Source organism: Pteropus vampyrus, unplaced genomic scaffold, assembly GCF_000151845.1.
Source record: "Pteropus vampyrus isolate Shadow unplaced genomic scaffold, Pvam_2.0 Scaffold113, whole genome shotgun sequence".
NCBI classification, from domain to species: domain Eukaryota; kingdom Metazoa; phylum Chordata; class Mammalia; order Chiroptera; family Pteropodidae; genus Pteropus; species Pteropus vampyrus.
The window spans coordinates 3147343-3154234 of record NW_011888894.1 but is presented as its reverse complement, the minus strand read 5'-3'; the positions used below and the strand labels follow the sequence as shown (position 1 = coordinate 3154234).

Sequence of the window (6892 nt, the reverse complement as noted above, 5' to 3'; positions counted from 1 at the left end):
GAAGTAGCTTATGGGCCAAATTTGGCTCGCAGATGTGCATTATGTAGACTTTCCAGAACATAGGCACTTTGTGGAATCAGATGGGAAATATGAAAATTTTTAAATTCCGTATTCCTCTACCATGGCAACAATTTCCTGGAACTGCACTGCTGCTGCTGCCAACAGATGGAGCCTGAGCCCTCTAGTGGTCCAGTCTCCAGGCCACCTCACTCCTTTATATTACTAGTCTGGCCTCGGGATGTGTTGCCAGGTGGGTTGGGAGGTTGCCATCCTGTTTCAGACTGCTCAAAGGGAGTGATGAATCCTTTGATGGTCTAAGAAGACAGGGACTAGGCTGAACCAGTGAACGAGATGGCCATACAGACTCGGAGTAGCGTGGCAGAGCCTGCAATCTGGCATTGGGACTTCAGGTTGGCCTAATTTGCCTGAGCACAAGGGTTAGAGGCCAACAGTTTGATCTTTCTATTATTGATTTTAAGTTAATGTGCTAATAATAGCACTAGTTTTAGCTATAAAGGGCTCGAATTAGTTTTAGGTGATTGATTAATGTATTTTATTGGAGAATATCAGAGCTCAGAGTAACCAATATTCTCCATGCAGTGTCTTTTTATTGTTGTTGTTGCTGTTGTTGTTAAAGAAATATGCAATGCTTGATGAATTTGTGTGACATCCTTGTGCAGGGACATTCTAATCTTCTCTGTATTGTTCGACTTTTAGTATATATGCTGCCGAAGTGAGCACTATTCAGTGTCTTTTCGACATCACTTATGTGATCATAAAAAGAGCAGTCATAATAAACTGCCTAATATCATCCATATGGAAATCTCTTGCTGTGTTGCTGAATTTTCATATTCAGTCTTTGTCATGACAGTTAGGAAAAGCCACTTCCTCAAGTGTCAGCTGTGGATCCAAAAGCATCTACCAAAGATAAGCAGTTGTCATGGCAAAACACAACAAACCTAAAGGTGATGGATCATGGGACTTGGTTACTGTACTTGCCTTGTGAATCCACACTGCCTTCAATCTTTACTTAACTCCACACGTAACTTTTCAACACCATGTCCTGGGCTGTCTCAAAAGCACTTTGCTTCTCACTTTGCAGCTCCTCAAGCCAATGACATTCAACCGCATTATACAGATGCCTACTTACTAAATAATAATTTTTAGCAGTATGTATTTGTTAAAATTCGGCTTTCGTTAAAATTCATTCACAAATGCCTGGAAAACAAAAAAATATAGTCAAGTAGGACCTAAAATTTTTTTGTTTGTTTTCTAATCATTAAAACAAACAAATATTGAGGCAAATTTTGGCATATAACTTTACTGAAAGCATCTTGGTCACATGAGGTTGAATCCTGATATAAGAAGTTGCGATATTTAGAGCATGTGATTAATTCTTCCACTACCTGACTAGATGACTTTAGTTAAGTTACTTAGTTTTTCTCTGATTCCTTTGTCCAAAGAACAAGAGTTCCAATTAGAGCTTTAAATCTAATAAACAAAACTGAAAGAAGCCTATAGCTGTAGCTGAAACATATTTCTTAACCATCTCGAGTCACCAAGTTTTAAAAACCTATCATGATTTGACTTAATTTAAGAAAAAACATTTTCTTAGTAAGGAAATACTTTCCATGCCTCTAAGTATTCTTTAAAACTTGACTTTGGTGACTATTAATTCATTTCAAATGTATCCTCATTTACTTAGACTAGCTCTTATTGCTGGGATTAAGGAGAGTGAAGAGGATACCTGTTCTTCACTTCAAGTGTAGTAAGAGTTGCTTCAAACTGCACCCTCAGAGAGCTTGATATGTGTTTCTTGTGTTTGCAGGGAGGGGCATCAAGGACTCGAGTCTGAGCACTACCTAAGAAATTCAAGTTCAAGAGATCAACTGGTGACTCGATCCGGTGGAGGAGTGAGGAGGAGTTGCTGCTGAGCAGGGACTGGCTGGCTTTCTCAGGGTTACGCGGGGCAGCAAATACTTGAATGTTTCCCATGGACCTGGAATGGGCCATGCACAGAAGAGAGAGAGAATCAGCAGAGAGATTTTTTAGATACTATCTATGGGGGTATTAAGAGATGTCTGAAAATTCACAAACACACCGCGCCTTCGGAAGATGGGGTCTAATTCCCATCTTGTTGATTCTGAGTTGGCTTTAGTGACTCATTCCAACCAAACAGAATGTGGCAGAAGTGTGATGTTGCCTGCCTTTCAAAGCTAGATAATGAGATAATCTGCTTCTGCCTCACTATTGCTTTTAGGACACACACTCTGGAAAACTTCTGTCACCATATAAGAAGTCCACTTTCCCTAGGGTGGCCATATGGAGAGATAGCCAGCATGAAGAGAAGAGAAGAGGAGAGAAAGAGAGAGAGAGAAAGAGAGAGAGAGAGAGAGAGAGAGAGAGAAACTCAAGGAGCCGCCGGCCAGGTGCCACATGTGTGAGTGAAGAAGACTTCAAGATGATGAAGCCACAGCCATTATTTTATTATCATTGTCCCAAGCACTGTCTGGGTCTGGTTTGTTACACAGCGACAGATAACAGGAGCACCATCCAATGGCACAAAAGAAGCTGGGGTGGGCCCCTCGTGCCCTGGGCGGTGCAGAAAAAACTAAGCAATCAGCTCTCAGATCATAGGAACTACAGACTGAGAGGCAATTGCAAAACTGGAGAGTTTTGAGGAACTTACAAAAAAAAGTCAAGCTTTAAACTTTTCCAGGCCCAATGTGAAACTGGCTTATGATGGTCTTAGTCGAGACAAAAATTTTCCTATTCTATCTCTTCTCCTTTCTTAGACTTTTTTATATTGCCAGGCTAAACATTGCTGGCAAAACATTTTGATAATTTTGAGATGGAAAACCATTTCTAAGCATGATGCAGAAACCAAGAAACCGCAAAGGAAAAGACTGACAGATTTGACAAAATAAAAATGTAAAACTTTTAAACAGCAAAATACAATGTTTTTCAAAAAGTTCAAAGACAAGCGACAAACAGGAAAATAACTGACAGCATATAACAAAAGATTAATTGCATATAATATATAGAATTCCAATAAATCCGTTAGGAGAATATAAACAATAGGTAAAAGACAGGAAAAGTCTATTGATAGAATAAAGCATATTAGTCAACAAATATATGAAAATGTATTCAAGCTCACCAATCATGAAAGAAATAAATTTAAATTTATTTAATTCAATTTATTATACTTAGCATCTGTATTAATTTCCTAGGGCTGCTGTCACAAAGTACCACAAACTGAGTGGCTTGAATGATACAAATTTATTGTCTTACAGTTCTGGAAGCTAAAGTCTGAGATCAAGGTGTCAGTAGGGTTGGCTTCTGAAGGCTGCAAGAGAAAATCTGTTCTATGCTCTCTTCTAGCTTCTGGTGGTTTGCTGACGATCTTTGGAGTTTTTTGGTTTGGAGATGTATCACCCAAATGCCTTCATCTTCACACATGGTATTCTTACTGTGTTCATGTCTGTCTCTGTGTCCAAATTTGCCCTTTTTTATAAAGACACCAGTCAGATTAGATTAAGGCTCACCCTAATAACTTCATTTTAATCTGATTACCTCTTTGAAGACCCTATTTCTAAATAAGGTCACACTCCAAGGTACTAGGGCTTAGGGTTTCAACGGTTTTTTTAGGGGACACAAACCAAGCGCAGTAGCTTTTAGTAAGAAAAGCAGTAGTAATGAATATTAGAAACTGTATGTAATTGGCACTCCTGTATACAGCTGATGGAGCATAATTTGGCATAACATTTTGGAAAGTAACTTGCTATATCTTTCAAAATAACATATACTAAATGTGCATGTTCTTTTCTCCCATAATTTCACTTTTATGAACATAGCAAAATCTAAAATAGGCAAAGTCAACATGAAAAAGAATTTTTGAATGTAAGATGACCAGAGAAATGGGGAAGATGATGTGTCAGGTACTAGTACTGTTTTAGTATTAGCAGATATTATAGGTATTAGGGTCAAGCAAATTTCAGCCTCAAATCTCAAAGCTGTTCTTCAACGATAGCCCTGATAGACTTGATTTATGGTGCTCTAAATAGCTCATTTGGGAATAGAGGGGATAACTATTTCATTTTTCTCTGGCTCTTTTCACACATTTAACCTTCTACTTCTGGCTAAAGCTGCCAGATTTAGCAAATAAAAACACAAGACGCCCAATTAAATTTGAATTTCAGTTAAACAACAAACTTGTTTTTAGTGTAAGTACGTCCCATGCAATATTTAAGACCTACTTATACTAAACAAATTATTCATTGTTTAATTTAGATTCAAATTTAACTGGACATCCTATATTTTATCTGGTAACCTGATGCCTGACCCCAGACTGTACAAAGCAGGTGAGGTTGGCCCTTGGATGCTGTGATGCTATAGTGTGATTTCACTGTATATACCTCATTCGGGCATATTTTCAACTGTGCTTTTGTAAAAACAAAACAAAAAAAAAGCAAAAACAGAAACAAAAACAAAGAAGAAAACATGTGACAGTTGCAGCAAAAGATATAACAGGAGCTAGTTTCATGTAAATATTATGTTAATTAAAACAGATGAGTCTGGAGCATAAACAAAATAACTGCAGGGGGCTGGTTTTTGTTCTGGCTGAGTTTCTTAATATAGTAACTCAGTTCCCATCCTGTTAGCACTCTCTCCTTATCAAACATTGAACTGGGGTATAAGGAAGTTTAAATTACCACTGATTGGAGATCCGTCTTCTAAACACTTGAAACAGATGGTTTATTGCCTGAAAAGCATGCTTCTTTTCAGGGAATGTAGTGTTGAGCTTGGTTATTTTAGGAAAATGTTTTGTTGCAGCTCATGTATTGATTGACTTTAGGTTTGCCACACTGATAAACGGTTTTTCCTCATCTCTGTTTCTTCCATTGAGTTTGCCTACTGGACAAAGTTCTTATTTTTAATGCAGCCTGCTCGCTTCTTAGAAATTGCATTGGTCAAAAGCTGTTACTCCTCCCATACAACTTTTCACAGCTTCAGAAAAAGAGCAGAAGACTTTTAAAAATGAAGGTCAGGTGACAGTGTACAATTGATAGAGTTGGACGCTACCAGCTGAGCAGCAGTGAACTGAACAAAAATAAATAATAGTGTTCTTTTTACCCACTTTGTGGAGACCTAGCATCCAATCCAGGATCATGTGTTGTATTTAGTTGTCTTGTTTCTTTTGTCTTTTTAAATCTATAACGGTTCCTCAGTCTTTCTTTGCTTTTCATTGACGTTTTTAAAGAATGCAGTCTGGTTATTTTGCAGAATGTTCTTCAAATGGGTTCATCTCATATTTCTTCATAATTTATCAGGTTATGTTATATATTTTAGGCAGGAAAACTAATAAGGCGTTATAACCGAATTTTCTAACACCATTCCCATGCCGTGCAAAAAAGTTGGCCCTGTGTCCTGGGAGTGAAAATTTTCTACTGAAGCTTGATTTGACAATGATGCTTCATGCCTCCCACCGAAAAATCTCAATTTGAACTGAGTAGCCTAAAATTTTTATAAGATTCTCAGAGTCGCATTTGAGAGTAAAAAGGGATTGGGATGTCTGTGTGTCTCTGGGCTCTCAGAACAAGATGAGCACTTTGGATCCGTGCTCATGGTCTGAGGAAGGTTAAGAGAGGGCAGGGACTGGTTCCTGTAAACTGACAGTTCGGGAGAGTGAGTAGGAGATAATCGCATAATCCATTTATAACCACCCAAGTTAACAAGCTCTCACCTTCTCCAAATAGGCCCCTTATTTACAAATAGTCACTTCTGCACAAAAGTGGGCTCTCATCCATGTGACTAGAGTCACATGCAGCCAGTCTCATGGCATTATTTTCCTGCCACACCACAGGATCAACTCACATTAGGAGCACTATTAGAAACTGTGACATATTAAATGTATAATCTGAGTTTTGAAAATGATTTTTTTTTTCCCCCAAAAATAACGTGCAGCCATGTCTGTCCAATGGAATTCTAGGCTGTATCGATAGACGAGAAACTCCTAGAACAACAGTGGCTGGTTCTGTGCCACCAAGCTCAGGTCAGACTGCATGTGGGACACGAGTTGGGGCACCACACTGCGAGACACATCCACACCTGGAATCATTTACAGGAGAGAATGAATAAGTTGCTAAAGACTTCAACATTAAGACTAAGAATGGCTTTCCACGCCTTTTTAGTTCAGTCTTGGCCTAAGCCCCAACTTAGGTTCTTAGCTCCCTTTCATCCAGGACTAGAATGCTTGTCTTGCTTTTATCAGTTGTCCTGATATGAGGGACAAAGGCTATGCTCCCTGCTGACACACTTGCCAGATATAGCCTGTCAGCCAGGACATTGGAGGATTCCCCCCAAAAGAGGTGCAGGATGATTATCTGAGGGAAGGAATTTTAGTCCACCTAGGACTATATCTATGCCCTTCAACTCCCACGTTCTGCCGTAAGAATGAACTTACTTCCAAACAGGCAGCAGGATCTGTCTGTCCTCCAGGCCTGTGACCCACTCAGGGGACAGGTCTATTCTCAGTGCAGGTTTTCCATCTGGCTAAGGGAGCTCCCTATGTATGGCCATGTGTTCAGACACATGCTATCGCAGGAAATGGGGATCAGTGGATCCAGGACGGGAGATCTATTTGTAAACGGAGGCACTATCATGAAGATGGATTAGATGTGTAGGTGCAGCCTCAAAAGTTATGGACTGGGAAGTTATAAGGGATACCAGGAGATATTTCAGTTCTGTATAAGGCAGAACTCTCTAAAACTTTCTGCTTACCTTTGTCTTTCCTGCAGTGATTTGTGTGCATAATGAGCTAAACTATTTGTTAAATTGAGTACAATTGAGGCAGAGCCCTCTAAAAATGTAAGAGGTGACCTTAAATAGGTAG

The 6892-nt window shown here is 39.2% G+C and overlaps 1 non-coding gene across 1 annotated transcript; it reads right to left on the bottom strand.

Moving 5' to 3' along the window:
- Positions 1 to 635: 635 nt before the first annotated feature.
- LOC111743446 lies at positions 636 to 741 on the bottom strand. Its single transcript, XR_002781701.1, has one exon. It is a non-coding gene; the product is annotated as a U6 spliceosomal RNA (small nuclear RNA).
- Between the last annotated feature and the right edge of the window lie 6151 nt (positions 742 to 6892).